At 42.0% G+C, this 21,066-nt stretch overlaps 1 protein-coding gene across 1 annotated transcript in view; it reads right to left on the bottom strand.

Annotated features, from left to right (window-relative positions):
- PLCH1 (phospholipase C eta 1) overlaps window positions 1–21,066 on the bottom strand; it is a 234,211-nt gene that overhangs the window by 211,998 nt on the left and 1,147 nt on the right. The gene's annotated exons all lie outside the window — the stretch shown is intronic.

Below are 21,066 nucleotides of genomic sequence, written 5' to 3'. Positions count from 1 at the left end.
GGGAAACCTGCTTCTCCCTCTCCCACTTCCCCTGCTTGTGTTCCCTCTCTCGCTATCTCTCTCTGTCAAATAAATAAATAAAATCTTGAAAGAAAGAAAGAAAGAAAGAAAGAAAGAAAGAAAGAAAGAAAGAAAGAAAGAAAGAAAGAAAGAAAGAAAGAAACTAACAATCCAGGGGAGCCTGGCTGGCTCAGTTGGTAGGGCACGCAACTCTTGATCTTGGGGATATTGAGTTTGAGCCCCATGTTGACAGTAGAAATTACTTAAAAATAAAATTAAATTAAAAATTAAAAGAAAAGAAAAGAAACTAACAATCCAGATGTGAAAACAGGACATACATAGAAACAAAAAAGATTGATAGAAAACCTGCACAGAAAAGGGCAGGATATATGAAAGACGGCAAATGAAGCATACTGCAGGAGTTGAAAAAAAGAAACCAAGGCAGTGAGGAAGGAATGCCTGGAGGGTGGGAGGTTGGAGCCAGATCTCAAAGCATCAGTAGGTTTAAAAGAAGGAAGAGGAGGGACGGGGGAGTGGCGGGCTCAGTTGGTAGAGTATGTGACTCCTGATTTGGGGGTCTTGAGCCCAAGCCCCACATTGGGCATAGAGCATACTTAAAAAATAATTTAAAAAGAAACAATAAGGAACACCTAGGTGGTTCAGTCAGTTAAACATCTGCCTTCCGGTCCGGTTTGATCCCGGGGTCCTGGGATTGAGTCCTGCATCAGGCTCCTGGCTCAGCCGGGAGCCTGCTTCTCCCTCTGCCTGCTGCTCCCCCTGCTTGTGCTCTCTCTCTCTCTCTGACAAATAAATAAAATATAACCTTAATAATAATAATAATAATAATAGTAATAACAATAATAATAAAAGAGGGAAGAAGGGAAGGGAGGGTTAGGTGGGAAGGACATCTTAGTAGAAAGGAGCTGTAGATGCCCAAAATACTGCTCTCAGTTATCAAGGTAAAAATTACTAACATACATTATTAGTACGCTGTTTAAATGCAATGTGATATAACAAAGAACATATAAGGAAACCGGTAAAAATAACATTTCGCCAAGGATGCTTTAAACATAAATTATTCAGAATGTAAGCCCTGAGAAAGACCTCTCTTTAGAAAGATAATGGCAATACTGAAATATTTTTATAAAGATTTTAGCCTAAGATAATGGTAATAAAGTTACAGTTTAGTTTCTCCAAAGCCAGCGGAGATGTTGAACCCTCTAACTGCTCAACAGAAAGTTCCTGCTGTATGCAGATTTATCAGAAATTATAAGAAGGAAATATAAAAAGTCCTCAAAGCAATAGTTACAAAAGGAGATGGGATCATTAAACCTGAGTTGGTCATAAGCACTGTCAAGCTGAAGAGAGCATTAAAAAAAAGAAATCTAGTCAAATATTTTTTTTTTAAAGATTTTATTTATTTATTTGACAGAGATAGAGACAGCCAGCGAGAGAGGGAACACAAGCAGGGGGAGTGGGAGAGGAAGAAGCAGGCTCACAGTGGAGGAGCCTGATGTGGGGCTCGATCCCGGAACGCCAGGATCACGCCCTGAGCTGAAGGCAGACGCTTAACTGCTGTGCCACCCAGGCGCCCCTAGTCAAATATTTTTAAGTTGTGGAAAATCAGCTGTTTTTCATGAGCTGAAGTCTTAATTCTTAAGAAGCTCTGGAGGGGCGCCTGGGTGGCTCAGGTGGTTAAGCACCAGGACTCTTGATTTAGGCTCAAGTCCCGATCTCAGGGTCATGGGAACAAACCCAATGATGGGCTCCATGCTCAGCTGGCGGGGCGGGGGGGGGGGATCTCTCTCTCCCTCTGCCCCTCCCCCATGCACACATATGCACGCATGTTCTCTCTCTAAAATAAATAAATCCTTTTTCATTTTATTTTGTTACTTATGTTTTCTCTTTTAGAGAGAGAGTGCATGCAAGCAGGGAGGGACAGAGGGAGAAGAAGAGAGAGCAAGAATCCCACAACCCTGAGATCACAACCAGAGCTGAAATCAAGGGTCAGTCACTCAACCGGCTGAGCCACCCAGGCACCCCAATAAATAAATCTTTAAAAAGAAAAAAAAAAGCAGCTCTGGGAAAAATAGGAAGCTGGTGAAGGTACTGCAAGTTAAATACATGACTGAACTTCACATTAACTGTGGGTTCTTCATTCTTTTTAGGTCCAACTAACAACCAACTTGTCTGAAGTTGTCATCTGAAGAAAGGTGTCATAGAAAACAACAATGAGAAAAATTGGAAAATAAAACCAACCGGTATTATAAATTCCTTATATGAAATTTATCACGTGGATTTTGGTGAGGTTTTTTCTTAAACTACTACAAAAAAAGACTAAAGATATTGCAACTAACTCCTGGTTATTTGTCACTGGCCTATATGTTTTCATTTATTATATTCTCTTGCATAGTTTCCTCCCCTTGAATACCTAATATGTTCACTTTAAAATCATGGGTACTGGAGTGGGGATACAATATTGTAGTGGCTGGGTCTTGTTCACAGCTGCCCTCAGAATCTTCCCTTTTTCCATGAGAATCTCATCCCCATTCAAGGAAGAGCAGGGATCTCCTGAGTATCCAAGCAAACAGCATCAGAATCCATCGAAGTCTGAATGTCCAAGATTTCGTCTTTTCCTTCAGTAATGCTAGGAGACAAGAACCTATGCAGCCACAAAGGATACTAAGGAATTCAAGCTAGCTTCGATTCCAAGGACTGGAACCAAGCAGGGCCACAGCCAAGCTATACGATGTTCATACCCTCCTGCCAGCATGTATGATAGGAGGTGTTTTCGGGTGTCAAAGAATAACTCTCAGGTCACCTGGGTGGCTCAGTTGGTTAAGCGTCTGCCTTCAGCTCAGGTCATGATCTCAGGGTCCTGGGATTGAGTCCCACATCGGGGTCCATGCTCAGTGCGGACCCTGCTTCTCCCCTCTGCCTGTTGCTCCCCCTGCTTGCCCTCTCCCTCTCTGTCTGACAAATAAATAAATAAAATATTTTTTAAAAAAAGAAGAAGAACTCTCCTAGCCCTAGGGAGATAAGGGAAATGTTGAGATTTGAAAGGAAGGTGTGAAAGGCAATTAATGCATATTATCTAAGAAAAGTTAAGTGTGCTGACCCTGTTCTTCTACCAGGCGATGATCAAAAAATTACTCATTTGTTTCTTTTTCAAAGTTGATCTTTTGATCTCTACTGGAAAAAATGAAGTGACACCTTTTGCTGTGACACTCTGCTCACTCCTAAGTGAGTACAAGAAAAGCAAGTTTCATCTATAACAAGATTTTATTTTTACCTATTAGATTAGCAAAAATCGACAGTTTGGTGACAAACTGTGTTGATAAGAGTGTGGATATTGTTACTGTAATACATTTCTGATAGAAGTAAAAAAAATACAAATTCTCTGGAAGCCAATTTTATCAAAATTACAAGTGTATATACTTTTAACTTAGCAATTCTACTTCCAAAAATATATCTTATAGCTGTATTTAGACATGTGTAATATGGTATATATTAAGGTTAATCATTGCATCGTTGTTTTCAAAATATCAGAAGCAACCTAATTATCCATTAATCTGGTTAAATTTTAGTACATCCAGAGGCACCTGGCTGGCTCAGTCCATAGAGCATGTGATTCTTTATCTCCGAGTTGTGAGTTCAAGCCCCATGTTGGGTATAGAGATTACTTAAAAATAAAATATTTTTAAAAATTTCAGTACACCCATTTGGTGGAAAATATGCAGCCATTAAAAAAAATTAAAGAACCCAGAAGATCCAACACAATATTAAAAAAGAATAAATCTGGAAAACTGACGCTATTCAACTTCAAGACATACTCTCAAGCTACAACAATTAAGAAAGACTGTCTGGTATTGGCCAAAAACTAAATACATAATGGAAAAGAACAGACAGTGCAGAAATAGACCCGCGTCAATAGAACCAACCGGTCGGGGTGCCTGGCTGGCTCAGTCAGTAGAGCATGTGACTCTTGACCTCGGGGTCATGCGTCCAAGCCCCGTATAAAGGCCAAAAAAAAAAAAAAAAAAAAAAAAAAAAAGATCAACTGATCCTTGACAAAGAACAAAGGCAATACCATGGAGCAAAACCGGTCTTTTCAACAAATGGCGCTGGAACAACTGGACATCCACATGCAAAAAAATGAAGCCAGACACAGAGCTTACATCCTTCACAAAAATTAACTCGAATCACAGACCTAAATGTAAACTGCAAAACTATAAAACTCCTAGAAGAGAGCACGGGACAACACTCAGGTGCCCTTGAGAGTGGCAACACTGTTTCAGATACAACACCAAAAGCACTATCCATGAAACAATGAATTGGTAAGCCGGACTTCATTAAAAGTAAAGGCTTCTGCCTTGTGAAACACAGTGACAAGAGAATAAGACAAGCCACAGACTGGGAGAAAATATTTGTAAAGGCACAACTGAGAAAGGAGTGTTACTCATAATACACAAAAAAATGGAAACACAAGCAAAATAATCCAATTAAAAATGGGCCAAAGATCTTAACAGGCACCAGCCAAAGAAGATACACAGATGGCTAATAGGCATATGAAAAGATGATCCCCCTATGTCATCAAGGAAATGAAAATTTAAAATAATGATGAGATACCACTATATAACTGTTAGAGGGGCCAAAATCCAGAACACTGACAACACCGAATGCTGGCAAGGATGTGGAACACAGGGGAGCCTGGGTGGCTCAGTCAGTTAAGCGTCTGCCTTCAGCCCAAGTCATGATCCCAGGGTTCTGGGATCGAGTCCTGCATCAGGCTCCCTGTGTCTCCTTCTCCTTCTGCCTGCTACTCCGCCTGCTTGTGCTCTCTCTCTCTCTTTCTCTCTCAAATAAATAAATAAAATCTTTTAAAAAATAAATTTAAAAAAGGATGTGGAACACAGGAACTCTCATTCATTGCCGGTGGAGATGTAATATGGTACAGCTACTCTGGAACAGTTTTGGTGGTTTCTTACAAAACTGAACATACTCCTACCATACAATTCTGCAATAATGCTCCTTGTTATTTACCCAAAGGAGTTAAAAACTTATGTTCACAGAGGGACGCTTGGGTGGCTCAGTTGGTTAAGCATCTGCCTTCAGCTCAGATCATGATCCCAGTGTCCTGGGATCAAGACCCGCTTGGGGCTCCTTGCTCAGCAGGGAGTCTGCTTCTCCCTCTGCCTGCTGCTCCCCCTGCTTGTGCTCTCTCTCTCTCTCTGTGACAAATAAATAAATAAAATCTTACGTTCACAGAAACACCTGCACTTATGAATGGCAGCTGTACTCATAAATGCCAAAACTTGGAAGCAACCAAGATGTCCTTCAGCAAGTAAATGGGTAAATGAACTGTGGTACATTCAGACAATGGAATATTATTTGGTGCTAAAATGAAATGAGCTGTCAAGCCATGAAAAAACGTGGGGGAACCTTAAATGCATATTACTGAGTAAAGATGCCAATCTGAAAAGGCTACATTTTATAGGATTTCAACCGTATGACATTCTGAAAAAGACAAAACAGTAAAAAAATCAGATCCCTGGGTGCCAGAAGTTGAAGGGTGGGGGCCAGATGAATAGGCAGAGCACAGGATTTTTACAATAATGAAAATATTCAGTACAAAACCATAATGATAGGTACATGTCATTGTATCTTTGTCCAAACCCATAGAATTTCCATCACCAAGAGTGGGTCATAAGGTAAACCATGAACTTTAGGTGATAATGATGTGTCAGTGTAGGTTCATTAATTGTGATAAACGTACCACTCTGGTGCGGAATGTTGATAAGGGGGGAGGGAGTGCACATGTGGGGACAGGGAGTACATGAGAAATCTCTGTCCCTTCCCCTCAATTTTGCTATGGACTAAAACTGCTCTAAAGAAATAACTTTTTTAAAAAAAAGACTTAAGAAGCTCTATAGGCTGATATAGAATGATAAACTACATTGTTACAAGAAGAAATGCAAAATCATGTGACTAGTGCACTATTATTTTTAAAAGGAGAAAAAAAGAATCCGTATGTATTTGCATAGAGAGTGGTCCCCTCTTACCCACACAAGAGATGTTCCAAGACCCCCAGTGGATGCCTAAAATGGTGGCTATACCTCCTGTGAGCTCTACACCTACAATGTTTTTTTCCCTATACATACCTAGGATAAAGCTTAATATATAAATGAAGCACAGTAAGAAACTAACAACAATAACAGTGTAACAAGTATGACAATACACTGTAATGAAAGTTATGTATGTGATACATGTGGTCTCTCTCTCGAAATGTCTCATACTGCGGTGATGTGAGATGACTAATGCCTACGTGAGGAGGTGAAGAGAGGTGAGTGACGCGGGCAGTGTGACGGAGTGTTAGGCTGCGACTGACCTTCTGACAAATAGTCAGGAGATCTCCGGCTTCCAGTTACTGAAGCTGGGGAAAGCAAAACCGCAGACAAGAGGGACTACTATATATATTACGTACATAATTACACACATGTGTTGTTTTGAAAAAAAATACACAAGAAATGAGTAATACTGTTGGTTATTAGAGAAACAGCTGGTTGGCTGAGGGACAGACGTGAGAGAGAATTTTCATTGAATGCCCTTTTAAGTTTTTTAAATTGTTAAGCATGAGAACATATGATCTATTCAGTCATTCTTTTCTAACAAATAAAAAGTAACATAGCAAAGAGAATTTGGGGGAGGGGGGCACCTGGTTGGCTCAGTCGGTTGGGCAGCCGACTCTTGATTTTGGCTCAGATCATGATCCCAGGGTCATGAGATCAAGGGGCTCTGGGCTCAACGGGAAGTCTACTTGGGATTCTCTCTCTCTGCCCCTCCCCCCACTCACCCTCTCTCTCTCCCTCTCTCTAAAACAAATAAATAGATAAAATCTTTAAAAAGAAAAAGAAGAAGAATTGGGGGGGGTGCCTGGGTGGCTCAGTCGGTTGGGTGTCTGACTCGATCTCAGTTCAGGTCTTGATCTCAGGGTCATGAGTTCAAGCCCTGTATTGGGGCTCCACGGCTGGGCGTGGTGCCTACTTAAAAAAAAGAAAAAGAAAAGAAAAATAGTCAGCTTTAAAAAAAAAAAAGGAAGAATTTTGTAGGCAGATATATAATTTTTTACTTCACCAAATTTCAGAGGAGAAATTTAAGAATGTGTTGAGAGGGGCGCCTGGGTGGCACAGCGGTTGGGCGTCTGCCTTTGGGATCGAGCCCCACATCAGGCTCCTCCGCTATGAGCCTGCTTCTTCCTCTCCCACTCCCCCTGCTTGTGTTCCCTCTCTCGCTGGCTGTCTCTATCTCTGTCGAATAAATAAATAAAATCTTTAAAAAAAAAAAAAAGAATGTGTTGAGAACTGGTCTTGATTTGAGTTTTTGCTTTTGACTGAAACTTGGACACTAAATAATAGATTTCACATTTCTCTCTTTTGACAAGTGAAAAAGAAGTTTGTATACAGTTGTGTTCATTCCCTTCCAAGACTGTATTTTAATGACTTACCCAGTAAACAGAAAAATACTTCCAATTCACAACCCATTTAAAACAAACAAACAAAAAAAGCTATGGTTCAGAATAAAACATTTGTGTACAAGCTTTTTTTTTCTTTTTCAATTTGAGAAGAAAGGATCCCTCTGACATTCACATTCAGACACTGCTCAGGAAAATAAAAAACAATCACATTGCAGGGATTTCTCTATGGGAGAAAATAATGGGGCAGAGTGTGGAGGGTGGAGTTCTAGCCTTTGCTCCATAAACACAGTGCCAGCAGAAGATAGGTTTAGTTGCTCAAGAATGGGACACGTCTGAGTCCCACTGGCCCACTGAGTCTGGCTGTAGCCAATAGGTGATGTTTTATGAGAAGGAAGAAAACGACAAGAAAAAAAAAAATCAAAAAACTTCCCCAGCCCTGTTACTGAAATCCAAAAGAGCTTAAGGAAAACTGCTTTTAAAAATTACTAAATGTAAACTTTGGTGAAACTTCAAAAGATAGTAAGAAAGAATACAAATCAAAAGCACAAGATACCACCTCACACCTGTCAGAATGGCTAAAATCAAAAACATAAGAAACAAGTGTTGAGAAGGGTATAGAGAAAAAGGAACTCTTGTATACTGCTGGTTGAAACACAAACTGGCATAGCCACTGTGGAAAACAGTATGGAAGTTCCTCAAAAAATTACAAACAGAATTACCATATGGTCCAGTAATTCCACTACTGGGTATTTACACAAAGAACATGAACACACAAATTTGAAAATATATATGTACCCCTATGTTTATTGCAGCATTATTTACAATAGCCAAATTATGGAAGCAGCCAAGTGTCCATCAGGAGATGAATGGATAGAGAAGATGTGGTATCTATATATACAATGGAATATTACTCAGCCATAAAAAAGAATGAATCTTGCCATTTGCAACAACATGGATGGATCTACAGGGTATAATGCTAAGTGAAAAAAGTCAAAGAAACACAAATACCATATGATTTCACTCATATGTAGAATTTAAAAAATAAAACAAACAACAAAGAAAAAAAAGCAAACTAAAAAACACTCTTAAGTAAAGAGAATAAACTAGTGGTTACCAGAAGGGAGGTAGGTGGGGGGATGGGTGAAACAGGTGAAGGGGATATAGAGCACACTCATTGTCATGGGCACCGAGTAATGTATAGAATCGTTGAATTACGACATTATACACCTGAAGCTAATATAACACCGTATGCTAATTTAAAAAAAAAGATAGTAAGAAAATTGCTTTTCTTTAAAATTTCTTCCCAGTCTCTTACTTCTTTTTTTTTTTTTTTTTTAAAGATTTTATTTATTTGACAGAGATAGAGACAGCCAGCGAGAGAGGGAACACAAGCAGGGGGAGTGGGAGAGGAAGAAGCAGGCTCATAGCAGAGGAGCCTGATGCGGGGCTCGATCCCATAATGCCGGGATCACGCCCTGAGCTGAAGGCAGACGCTTAACCTCTGTGCCACCCAGGCGCCCCCCAGTCTCTTACTTCTACCACTTGGGAGTCAGGATGTGATTACTTATTTATTTCATTATTATTGAAACCCAAGTGTTCTTTCTTTTTTTTACTTTTAGTAAGTTTAAGTTTCAAAATTCAAAAGAGTGTACAATAATAGTTTACGTCATATCTGTCTCCCAGCAACCGACATTATTAGTTTCTTATATATTCTTCCAGAGATATTCGATATGCATACGAGGAAACTCTCCCTTTTTTTTCCTCCCTTTTCTTCTCTTTTACACAAATGGTTGTATAGAACCAAGTCTTTAAACTGAAATAAAAATCAAGGGATCTTTACATAATTTTAATTCCTTATATAAACACATTACCCTTTTCTATAAAGAAATCTCTTTTAAAAAGATAAGTTCTTTTCACTATCTCCCATAGTACTCAAAGTTAAGAAAGAGTTGTTTGGAATAAAAAAAAAAAAAGATTTAGAGAACTAAATTGCATACAATTACACGACAAATCAACTCACTGAATTTCTGGTCCAAGATTCTGATTCCTGAAAAAAAACTGTATAGATCTTCAAAGTTCCCACCCAGGGTCGTTTTGCAGAGGTAACATTAACACCCCATGGAGACCTGTTCCACGGTCCAGAGGCGTCTTCCATGAAATTGAAAAGGGAGAGAAGAGGGAAGTAGGAAGCTGAATTTGAATGCTTGGTTCTTGTGGACTAGCAACAAGGAAGTGAAGGCAGATGAAAAGAAACCAGGATTGCCTCAGATCAGTTAATCAGTAACCTACATATGCCCCGCTAAACTAGATCCTTATGCCTCTTGGTGGCAATTGATAATTCATTGACACCTGAATGGCGGGACAAGTGTGTAAGTCCCTTGTGAAGTACAGAAGAGCCTGCCGCACAGAAAAGAGGCTGCGAGTAGGGTAAGCCACAGAGACTGAAGAAGAGGGAAACCCAGGGAGCCCTCCAGGGTCCTGTGTGGTACCTGAAGCCGAGAGTGATTTCCAAAGTGGGGTCCAGCATCCATTTTCTGAAACCCTCAAGCTTCTCTTTCCCGCTAGCATCAGGGAGTAAAGAAGGCCCAGGAGACAGGTGTGCTTTTAAAGCATGGTTTGCTACTAAGAGCATTAGACCAGATGTCTGCTGGCAATGTCAAGGTTCAAGTCCCAGCTCAGCCATGTAAGTGTGGACATTCCTAAGCTTTAGTTTCTGCATGGATAAACCAGCTCAAAAATACTACAAATCCGGGGCACCTGGGTGGTCCAGTCAAGCATCTGCCTTCGGCTCAGGGCATGATCCCAGCGTTCTGGGATCGAGCCCCGTATCAGGCTCTGCCGCTGGGAGCCTGCTTCTTCCTCTCCCACTCCCCCTGCTTGTGTTCTCCCTCTCGCTGGCTGTCTCTCTCTCTGTCAAATAAATAAATAAAATCTTAAAAAAAAAAAAAATACTACAAATCCGAAGCCAGCCCATTACAATCCAGTTTCATTCCCAACAAAGCAAAGCTGTGTTAGGAACACCAAAACTCCAGCTTAAGTTTAGAAATTTTCAGCAACTCTCCAAGATAATTCTGATCTCTAATTTGAAAAGCATTACAGGAAGACACCCTTTGGTTCATTCCAGCAATAAGTCTATGAATACTATTGCAAGAAAATAGGTGGACAAAGGTTATATACAATAAAGCCAATATCTAAGTCTTGGGATGCCAGGAAACATGCATTAAAATCAATCCTCTCAGACCCACCGCAATGTGACAACAGTCCAGAAGTGATAAATAAGTGGGCCACTTTGATGTGGAAAAGCCTCTGCAGAAGAGAACCTAAACACCACCCACTTCTAAACAAATAGCCAACACAGTTTATAAACAAAGTCTTGACTGTTTTTCTGGAACCAGGCCTGAGTTTATAACCTTCTAAACTCCACACAGTAAATGCAGCTTCTCCGCTCACCAAAAAGCTGATCAGAAACATTTCTAGCTATCTGTGCTTTGGATAGAATTGTGAATCTGAAAAGAAAACTAGCTCCGTATTTTTTGTAAATTGAGTCTTTGTTTCCTGAGTGGAAACACGATACGATAGAGCATACAGACAGAGAGACCTCAAACTCCAAGTCTGTTCCGTGATGGCTTAGATCCTGGGCTAAGAAACAAACTTCTGTGAGCCTCGTCAGTGACATGAGATAATTCCTGCCTCTTGATTATTGTGGGCTTTAAAGAGACATACAGAGGCGCCTGGGTGGCTCAGTCGGTTAAGCGTCTGCCTTTGGCTCAGGTCATGATCCCAGGGTCCTGGGATCAAGTCCCATGTCGGGCTCCCTGCTCAGGGCGGAGACTGCTTCTCCCTCTCCCTCTGCCTGCCCCCCCCCCCCCCCCCGCCGTTTGTGTGCACTCTCTCTCTCTCCCTGACAAATAAATAAAATTTTAAAAAAGAGAGAGAAACATAGAGTAAATGTCTAGGCATGTGGTTAGAACATATTAATGTTCATTTTCTCCTTTTCTTCCAGAACTCCTTAAGATATTTACTAAATGAAAAACCAGAAAAACTGTTCCCCATTATATTAGATCATATATATGCCAGAATTCCTCAGGCCAAAATAGATCCTAAGTGAAAAAAGGCTCTTTTGCATACATGCAAACCATGTATTTGTAAAAGATACACACATATATATAACCAAATATATACTCCGAAGGTGCCCACTACCAGTTCCACTCAATGAAAGTAGGTTAAGTCATATGACATCGCTGTTGACCATTTTATCTCTACAGCTATAGTAATTTCAAGTGTAGAGCAAGGATTTCACAGGAGTCTGTCCTTGACTTCCCGGCAACAGCAGGATTGTTAGAAATCAGAAACGAGGCTCTGTAATTTTATGACTATAATGAGGCACAGGTGCTTAGCTTAGTGCATCCAAAATGCAGTTGGTGAGAATGTTCTTAACTTTGCTATAAAAGTTCTCTGCGTTGTCCCCTCTGCACCCATCCTGTCCTCTTCTGCTTTGAAGCACAGGAGACAGAGACCCTGATGATAATAAGACAAAGCTGTGTAAACTTCTTCACGGGCTTCTTAAAATGCACTTCTGATTCGGCACACCCTACCACAGCAGTCCTCGATTTCTCCTTAAACAAAAATGGTCACGGGTGTCAAAGAGATGTGAGTGAGTGTCCACTGAACTGTGTCTAAATGATTTTCCTTGTGAGCAACGCCAGCCTGGAATAAGCCGCTACGAGCGAGGAGAGAAAACATGCTTCCCAGGCCGAGGAGGCATTGTTCAAAGTAATGAGTTCTGCACCACTTGGTCCACACTTCGCAGCTGAGTCTGATTTTCCTAGACAAAGAGCAATAACCAAAAGGGGATGCTCTTCAGCAACATTCTCTGAGCTGATAATTGTTGTTAAACCCGTGAGGTGGTGGGAAAAAAGGGGACTCCTGCCTCCCTAACATTCTGTGTTCTACGAAACGGGAAGATGTTGTCAACCTTGGTCAATATTATGCCAGGGGAGGTGTCAGAGCTCTTACGGATTTCAGAAGAGTCTAAACTCACTAAAAATGCCTAGAATTATGCCAACTCAAAAGTTACAATGTACAAATGCCCTACCGTATTCCTTTCATCCTTCTATCATAATTTTACATCTCTCTTTTTTTTCCCCCAGGGAAATAATAGTCATGATCCCTCATGCGTGCAGACCGACACTGTTCTTAGAAGGGAGCTGCGGGAGGTTTATGATGTCACGAAACAGGGAGCCAGAACAAAGCTACTGAATCACTCACCTTATCTTCATCTAAGAAACCTGAGAATTACAGGGCTTTCTGTTCCTCCCAAACTCAGTGCTGCAGTTGTGAAGACAGCAAGTTGTTGGGCCCAGTCTATACCACAAAAATGTTAAAAAAAAAAAAAAAAAAAAAAAAAGAAAAGAAAAAAAAAGGCGCACACATGCTTCTTACTGTCTATATTTTTTATCTAAAATACTCAAAAACATTGTTCAGGATATTTTTTAAATCAAAGTTTAAGCATTTGTTTCTGAATCTAGATGTATGATTGCTCAACACTAAATCAACTGTTCTCCTTAGGGGTACTGTAAGTATCTACTCTGAAAACCTGAAACAGCATTAGAATTATTTCAGAATTCAACTCTAAGTTTATTGAAGGCAGGACTCTGGATTGGTTTATCCTGCCTTATATATAGTTTTCAATAAATGTTTGTGGACTAAATGAATAAATTACATAGAAAACATTTAACTAAGAGTTTTCCCAGTATATTACATTATGGCATACTAACATAAAGCACCATTATAATATTCTATTTTTATAATTCTATCCTAATTATTTAGAAGACTGATCCTAAAAATAAGTTTAATTGATACTGACGATGTAAGAAAATGTATCTTGAAGACAGAAGCAAGGACGTTCACAGCTTTTATGCAGAATCTGGTGCAGCTATAAATCCTGGCTCTGCCCATCAACCTTCCCTCCCTTTGTCTCCTTCCCATCGCCTTTCCCCAGCCTTCCCCCCAAGCACTCGCAATCTCATTATCCCGTGATCTGCTAAACTGCAGTTTACCTCCTGGAACCAGCAGAAACACATGTCACTGAGAATTAGGGAATTGGAGCCAGTTACAAACCGCCAAATAGGGTCACAAAGTATCTGAACCTGAAAATTAAGAGTTTTTTTTATTTTTTTAATTATGAGAAAAGGGGAAAAAACTCAATTGGACATTTTTTAACACTTGAACTAGATGGATTGCATCATGTTTAGGCATTTATAGTGAACGGGATGGCAGAGATAACTTTAACAGCATGTTATTTGCTAATCATTTGAAAAGTAATATTACGTTGACTTCATTTGCGTGATGGTGGAAGGTTATTGTCTGAAAACTTCTACCACTCATAAACATGTGCCATTCTTTTTTTTTTTTTTTTTTTTTAAAGATTTTATTTATTTATTCGACAGAGATAGAGACAGCCAGCGAGAGAGGGAACACAAGCAGGGGGAGTGGGAGAGGAAGAAGCAGGCTCATAGCAGAAGAGCCTGATGTGGGGCTCGATCCCATAACGCCGGGATCACGCCCTGAGCCGAAGGCAGACGCTTAACCACTGTGCCACCCAGGCGCCCCAACATGTGCCATTCTTGAAGGCAAATTGTTTGAAAGTAGGGTACAGCAAGACAGTAGCCCCCGTATTTCATCCAAGGTATTTTTACGCCACACTTAATTCCAGAAAGAGTAACTCCATTTTACACTTTATTAGTTATGTTGATATTAACCACTGTTTATCTAATAGCACCTAGGCATATTAATCCTGCTGTCGAATACTGATGCAGCCTTAGAAAAATGAGCACAAGATGCAGCTCCTTCTACATAACCCTTAAGATGTGTACCCTTGCCAAACGCTAACCTGAGTGAAAACAAATGGGATTTCTTAAAAGGGACAGAGCTGTCAAGGCTCACAATTTCAAGAAAAGGAAAATGACACGTGTACCAGGAGGCTTGAGAAATCTGACTGGTTCCCGTCAAGGCTTCTTGAAACATTCCCTGCAGAAGATTAACCCCAGAAGTGACCAAAACTGAGGGGCAACTGGAAAAACAATCACCCGTTCTGGGAAAGCCTTTGTTTCTTTTCACTGGCACTTACTTTGGTCCATTTGGGAGCTCATCTCTTTTCATAAACAGGCCATAAGGAGGACTCAGGTGCTCGGGTTTGCACACATCCCACTCACCACTTGCATAAAGGAGGCACAAGTCTGTAACCTCATTGCTCAAGAGCAAGCACCTGACTGAATGTTTTTTAAAATATCTCACCTCCAAGGACATATATTTTATTCAGTGGGGGTAAAGTCTCAGTTACTGCCCCAATAAGCAATTTCTCACCATTTTCTGCCGTCTAAGAAGATCAAAATGGTAAGGCGAAAGGGCGGGGGGGGGGGTTGGGGGCAATTCTTCTTTGTTTAGTTGGTTATTGTTTAATGCTGAACTGCTAACGTAAAAATGAGATCATAAACTCATCGAGTTACAAACAACAAAGAAAAGGAGGAGGGAGGGGCCCCCGCAACGCCTCAACAGGGGACTGGGCTTAGGGGCGAGCCGGGTGGCATCTCGACTCGCGGGCCGTCGCCATGGGAACCCCGCGCAGGCAGGAGCGACGCCGCGCGGCGGGACTTGCCCCCACCGCCCCGCGCTGCGTCGCTCTGGTGCTCTCGTTTATTCCAGGAAAGGGTAGGAGTAAATCCTCCTGGCGCTGAGCGTACCCGCTCTTCCCCGGAGAAGGTCCTGAGTGGGGTCACTGAGCGCAGGAAGAGCCGTGAGACTCCCCAAGTGTAATGGACACCGCACTCCCCTTGCTGGGAAACGTGGACCTGCTCTCTCGGAGCTGTCGGGAGGTCAGAGACGGGTTCCTGGGACCCCGCGTGTGGGTGAAGCATCCCGCAGCAAAGCTTCACCCTCCAACAGGCGAAACCCCACTCACCACCACGGGCGACTCGAGAATTCAATTCTGGTGCAGGCACACGCTACCCACATCTTCTGAATGACGAGACGCCCCCACCCCAACACCACAGCGGGTCCGGTTCTCGCGCAGGGGGTCTGGGGATTCCCACGCACAACAATACTCACACAGTCCTAAAGAGCGCGTCCGACCGGGACTGAGAGGAGGAACTCGGGCCACCTGCTCTTCTGCACACCTGGTCTGGTCTACCAGTCCTCTTGTTCCGCCTAGTTCCCCAAAGCACTGCACCTGCTCAACTTTGAGCGTTCAGCAGTTGAAGGATTCCTTGGGAGTCCTTGGCACAGGAGCAACCTCCAAAGTGCTGGGGTGATGAGGGTGGGCCCCCGTGACCTCTCAAGTCGAAAACCCTGTCGAGGGAGAAGGCCCAGAAGCGCACTTTTCCCTCACAGCCAGCTGAAGCCCCCAAGACGCGCAGGGAAGAGCGGCGCCGCCACAACCTGCTTTCTCATTCAAATCCTTACGCTCGCACAGGAGCCCTCCCTCCCAGCCCCGCAGCTCCCGAGGAAATCAGGAACTGGAGCTGGAGAGAGTGGGACTGAGCTCCATCTCGCGGCCCCAGCCCTCCAGGGTAGGACCCGGGACCCACGGCCCTTGCGAGGCTCTCTGGCAGGCAAAAGCCAGAGAATAGTCTTCTTTTCTCCCCGTAGGTTTTAAGCTTCCCAAACCCAGGGATGCCTTGATACTCAGTTTTGGGCTGTGTTCCCAAGAGCCTCGTTGGTTGTAGGATAAAGGAGTTTGGAGAAACGAGCTTGGAAGTGAGAGAGCAGAGAGGTGGGAACCGTTTACAGCTTGCACTAAAGTAAAAAAGTGTCAGAACCACACCTTAAAGAAAAATCGCGAACCGCCCGTCTTATGTCACCTTCTCTTACCATGCTAAGAAAATAGCACTATTACGCTGTTATAACTAAGGAGATCTGCCTTAAGTGAAGTGCAGCTAAGACCGAGGAAGAGGGAGTGTAAGTAACACTCTTATCCTCACCTCCCCCTGTCTCTTCTTCCAGATGCTTCTCTTACATGTTAAGGGTCAATTATTCAATCAAATTAATGTAAGGAGACTCCAGCAGCGCCTCCTGCGGTGAGTAAGAGCACACAGCCACGGGGAGGAAAGCTTGCACACAGTAGGCACTCAAATATGAAGAAAAGATGAAATCCGAGTGCACAGACATGGGGATTGACCAGGTTGGTGCGGCTGCTGGAAGGCTGACGACCGCTGGCCTGGGCAGCCACCGTGCGATCCGGTCTCAAGATTCCAGGATTTGCATTTATCAGCCTTCATTCAACCTGCCCTATTGTGAGGTCTAAAGCCTGGCTGGGAGGGACTTCGAGACTTGCTCCTCACTCACCTTCAGTTCGAAATTCTCCACCAATAAGAAGGTCCTGAAAAGCTGGCAGCATAGGTTGGCAGGGATTTTCTCGCTCTAGACAACACAAACCAAAGTCATTTCTTTTCATGCGTGAATTTGCTTAGGAAGTTACAAAATGAGTGCTCGAGCTAGAGAGTGGGCAGGGCTGCCTGTCCGCTTTGACGGACAGTTAATGTGGGTGGTAGCACCGTGACCTCTCAGCGCAAGATCTAGGGTTTCACTCCTTTCATCCCACTTAGCCGATACCATAGAAACAACCCATTTGTATTATTCAATTCAACAGAGGCAATTACACAATGTCACAGCAAAGCACCATGGGCAAGAAGAAACTCTATCCTGAAAGCAATCCTGGACTCTCAAAAAAAAAAAAAAAAGGAAAAGCCACCAGAATAGTCACTTGAATTTCTTCATGCCAGGGTGCCAGGAAAAATTCAGTTTGGGAAAAGATATATAAGGTCCTTTGGCTCCAAAGAAAGAAAGCTCCCCTAATTTTTTTTAAATGCCCGTACAAAAATCCTCCATTTATAAGAAATTAAACAGGTAACTACTTTCTACTCCCCAAATTGCTTCCTGCTTTGCATACAAACATGCTTTTAGAGCTTTGTTTTGCTGGTGATCTCCATGGTGAATAGGAAGGCCAAAAAGACAGAGTAAGAGAGAGACACACACACACTAAGACAGCCCCTCACACAACCACGGAAGTACCCACTCCAAACCTCCTGTGTTTGTCTGTCTAGACCTGAAAACCACAGACACACGTGGTAAAATAAGCTTGGACAAAAAGTTCACAACAAAGAGCACTTGTTTGTCATGCAGTCTTTATTTTGAAAGTTTTAATCGATTTCCATAATTGTATGAACTTCAAAATTTTCGCTATGCAATATTTCAAACCTACCAAAATCAAGGCATATTATACTCCTGCTTCCTACCCCTTGTTTTTAAATAAAGCATTACAGATAACAGCTAAAACCCCACCTCCTGGCTCCTTCTCCCTCCCTTCGTGTGAATCATCATTAATCATGGTCTTAAGTGTTTAGGACACAGGGATAGATCCATAAATCCTTTAGCTCTCTCTCTCTGAGCTTTTTTTTTCTTAAACACCATTAATCAGAGAAAATCGCTAACTAAAGCCAAGAAAATATTGTTCAATTGCTAAGTGTTTAGAAGCCAAACAGAACTATTTTTCTCTGCTTGTGACAATCAGAGGGAATGAAACAAAGGGAGGAGACAGTGGGTAGTAAACAGCTCTCCAGGTTACACAAACCCTTCCATGTTACCGAATAGTCAATAGAAAACAAAACAAATCTACCCCCTTCCTTCACTGCATACAAGGAATTGGAAAAAATGGGATCTAGATTAACACTCCTTTGGGCAGGCAAAACAGAAGTCCTGTATGGTAGTACCTTTTGAATGGTCTCCTGGTCACCTAAACTACAATCTTTCTGTAAGGATTTACCCCTTTTCCAAGTATAAGGGACTCCTGCTAGTAGCTCAATTCAAGGTTGAAATCAGCCCCTTGAAAAGTCGGGTTGGAATCTTCCTTGCTTCGGGACCTCCATCTGTGCAGCGAGTTACGGAAAGCTTTACAGCAGTCCTTGACTTAACCTCCTCTGTGAGTAAAAGGGCTATGAAAGCACCGATTTTTCTTAAATGCCATTTACTCAGGTGAAAGACATCCTTCCCCACCCCCACTCTCCTCTGGCTTCCAGAGCGATGACTCTCATTAATTATACTGGCACAGCACTGCCTGGCCTCCCTTCTAAAAAAAGCTGCCAGATTTCCACATATCACCTCTGCCTTGATACAGAATGTGCACTGACACCAGGATCACAGAAAATCCTGTAAAAGGTGCCTGATAGCTGGTAAGATGATTGATGTGCTTTGAGGTGGGCCCGCTGCACTGCACATCATAAAGGTTCTCTTAGAAAACTGCACTAGGAATCGGTGTTGAAAGTCGATTTTTCTAGCTGTGCAAAAAATGGTGCTTTCAGTTGCAAAAATAGCCATATTTAAGATACTCGAATTTAATCAGCAATAATCTTCAAGTTACATCTAGAAAGCAAGAAAGTGAAGGAGATGAATATTATCTCTTTTAATCAAGGCACCAAAAAGTCACAAGAATAACCAAAGAGCTTTAGGAATTATCCAGGATGAGTTATATCTCCTAACACACATTTCTTGAGTACTTCCCATGTACCAGACACAAATGAGAGATGGTAATTTTAGCTGGGATTCAGATAGTACTCAAGAGAGCAGTGGCTCTCTTTATGGCCTTACTTTTAGATACTAAATAACAAAACCCCAACTCAAACTAACTCGAAGAAAGTAGCCATGTACTGACTCCCACCTTTACAACAGAGGAAAGGATAAAGGCTTCAGGAATAACTGGATGCAGGCATTCAGAATCATCCATTTCTTTCCCACATTTATTCTCACTTTTGATCCTACTCTTTCTCTCCCAGCTTTTTCCAATGTTTTAACCTTATTCCTTCCTATTATATATGAGTGCTTCTGTAGGCTGGTGGGTGGAGAAGCATCACCAGGGACAGCTCCATGACCTCAACTAGTGATTGCAGGGGAAAGAAAGGCCCCCTTTTTTTTTTACCATCTGTAAATAAGATTGTAGGAAAGGATCCTAATTGACCTGGTTCAGGTCATGTGTCCATCCCTAGGTCAATTAATGGGCAACACAACAAGTAGAGTGTATGCATACAGTCAGTCTCTGATTATACACCCAGCCCTATAGCCAAGAGGTGGGGGTACTTTGAGTAGCAGCCCCAGCAGAACTATGAGGAGTTAGGGAGGATTTGGCCCCCATAGAAAGGAAACTGCTCTTCCCAAATGAGGGAAGGAATGGATTCTGGTAGATAAAAGAGCAAAGCTCCTCAACCCTGCCATCTCCCAAACCTGCCACCAAAGAAAGCCATTAACACCTTTGTATAGATTCCTGTGTATATGACAGAGATTTTTTAAAAATGAGAAAAGAAATTTCCCGTGTCCATTAGGAAGAATGGGGCAGGGGGCTGTGCTATAAATGCCACATCAATCTTTCCCCTCCCCAGCTGGAGAAACATTCATCCCCATATGTAGGCAACTTCATGTCATGCTAAGCTGAGAACAGAGAGAAAGGAACATGAGCAGGACAGCTGATCTTGGGAAGAGATGTTCTTATTTTGTTTTTTCATTTTATCACAGAAATTTTCATGTGCAAACAAAAGTAAAATAGCATAATGAAGCCCCACGTATTGGTCACCCTGTTTCAACAATTATTAATATTTTGATACTTTTACCTATTCAGGAATGTGAGATCACTGAAATGGTTTCTTTTTCTTTTTAAAGATTTTATTTGTCGAGAGAGCACGAGCAGTAGGAGCAGCAGGCAGAGGGAGAAGCAGGCTCCCCAGTAAGCAAGGAGCATCAGGGACTCGATCCCAGGATCCTGGGATCACGACCGAGCCGAAGGCAGATGCCTGATCAACTGAGCCACCCAGGTGTCCCTGAAATACTTAGTTTTCATAAATTAACACATTTTTGCAGTGCTGGGATCTTGGTTCATGGAAGGAATGCATGCCTATAAAATAACTAAATTAAATAAGACTACTACATGTGAAGCTCTTATGAAAATTCCTAGCACAAAATGAGCTCTCAGAAATGTCAGTTATTTTTAGGGTGCCTGGCTGTCCTAGTTGGTGGAGCATGCAACTCTTGATCTTGGGGTTGTGAGTTCGAGCACCACATTAGGGGTAGAGATTACTGAGTAAATAAATTACATTATTATTGGCGACCTATTTAAAGCTTTTAAATGCTAGCAAAGTCTACACGTTGAAGTGTATTTGGCCTACAGAGGAAAAAAAAAGTTAAGGCTAAACTTTTGCCAATAGAAAATAATATTTTTAAGGGCTCCATTTTATTTATTTATTGTTTATTTATTTATTTATTTTTAAAGATTTTATTTATTTATTTAACAGAGACAGAGCAGAGCAGGCAGAGAGAGAGAGGAGAAGCAGTGCTCCCACCGGGCAGGAGCCCAATGGGGCTCGATCTCAGGACCCTGGGGTCATGACCTGAGTCAGGGCAGACCCCTAACAACTGAGGCCACCCAGGTACCCTCCATTTTTTTTTTATTTAAAGATTTATTTATTTATTTTAGAGAGAGAGCAAAAGAGTGAGTGGGGAGGAGGGGCAGAGGGAAAGAGAGAATCCTGAGATACTCCTGTCGAAGCAGGAGC

Source organism: Ursus maritimus, unplaced genomic scaffold, assembly GCF_017311325.1.
Source record: "Ursus maritimus isolate PB19 unplaced genomic scaffold, ASM1731132v1 scaffold_20, whole genome shotgun sequence".
In the NCBI taxonomy this organism is placed as follows: Eukaryota; Metazoa; Chordata; class Mammalia; order Carnivora; family Ursidae; genus Ursus; species Ursus maritimus.
The sequence above is the reverse complement of the archived record's forward strand: the minus strand, read 5'-3'. Positions and strand labels throughout refer to the sequence as shown.